The following is a 1,741-nucleotide window of genomic DNA, read 5'->3' as shown; positions in this document are numbered from 1 at the left end:
ATATACTGATTATATTCTATGTTTTAGGTTAGGAAGTGGATTCTTGAGTGTTTCTTTTCTTATTTTACTTTATAACTTACATAAATGTCATACATTTTCTTGAGTGTATCAAAAATCACATAATAAAAACAATCTTAAATTCAGTTATAATAGTATAGTGGTCACTGAAGGTTTTACCTTTAAGTTCTCTCACCACCTACAGGTTAAAACTAGGTACTGCAGAAAACCGTCTTCAAAGACCAAATTAATGAACATCAAAATAAATGAACTCTACAAGGCATCTGGGATATAAAGAAGCATAAAAGGCAGGGTTTCTGCTCTAGCCATGATTAAAATCTATCTGTGGATAAAGAACGTACAGAACTCATTAAAGAGATAAATAATATATCACAAAATGTTAAATTTTAAGGGCCCTCTAGTCAATGTCATACTAAATATCAAATAACAGAAACAAATATTTTACACAGCAATGACAGCTGATTTAATTTACCATCAGATTCCAACTCCTCCACTTGATTCATTCTGCTACCACCTTAGGCCAGGCCTTAATTACTTCATGCCAGTTACCACCTGTTCTTTGTCTTTCCCTTCTCTGCTCTCCCTAGTCTGTTCTAAACATTGCCACTAGATTAAGTCTTAAAACGACTACTTCCTTATATCATTGCCTCTTCCAAACCCTCAACTAGTTTCACACTATCTGTTGAACAAAGCCCAAACATTTCAGATCAACATTTAAGATTTTTTACAGTTTGGCCCCAACCTGTTCATGGATCTCGCTTTCTTCTCCTGCTTCCCCATCTCCACATGAATCCCCTACTTGACCCAGTCTGTTTTCTGCATTATTCATTGCTTATTCTGGATGTATTATCTGTGTTACAGGTGTGCTCCTTTCCTTTGAACATCATTCTTCCATTTCGGCCTCCTCACCCACCTTTAATACATGTGTTTAAGTTTTACTTAAATGTGAAAAACTGAGATGTAGTTTCAACCTATCTCTCTTAAAGGCTACTTATGTTCCCCATTTACATTTCCACCAGACTGTTGCCCCTAATTTCATCCTACATAGAAATCCTGGCGCTATCATCATCCTTGAGACAATATAATACAATATACTTAATATAATGTACTCTTTCTCTGCATTCCTAAAGCACTTACTGTATTGTTTATTTGCCATATTCATACACTACTGATGCTAAACTGGTTCATTTGCATAGTTTGTTTTTCTAAATTAGATGTGGTTTTAGAAATCCAGGATAATTTCATCATTTGGGGGGTCCTCTGTCCCCTGCTAAGATCAATAATGCCCATATTTAGTTTGAGGACCCCATTTTAATGTAAAAATTTCTCAGACTTCTCCCACCACCTAACAGACCAATAATAGCACTGGCATTTTTTAGGGTTCACAAATTAAAAGAACATAATGACCATATGATTTCAGTAGTGCTTTTGAATCCATCTGTATTGTTTCAATGACAATAGCTTCTACATATTTAAAAATAATAATATATATGTATAAAACAAAACGGTGACGATGGTGATGATTATGGCTTACCATGTGCCAGTATTTTTTCCCATGCATTTTCTTTTTTTTCTTTTTTTTTTTTTTTGCAGTACGCGGGCCTCTCACTGTTGCGGCCTCTCCCGTTGCGGAGCACAGGCTCTGGACGCGCAGGCCCAGTGGCCATGGCTCACGGGCCCAGCCGCTCCGCGGCACATGGGATCTTCCCAGACCAGGGCACAA

The sequence above is a fragment of the Lipotes vexillifer genome, unplaced genomic scaffold (assembly GCF_000442215.2).
Source record: "Lipotes vexillifer unplaced genomic scaffold, Lipotes_vexillifer_v1.1 scaffold614, whole genome shotgun sequence".
Taxonomy (NCBI): domain Eukaryota; kingdom Metazoa; phylum Chordata; class Mammalia; order Artiodactyla; family Lipotidae; genus Lipotes; species Lipotes vexillifer.
The sequence above is the reverse complement of the archived record's forward strand: the minus strand, read 5'-3'. Positions refer to the sequence as shown.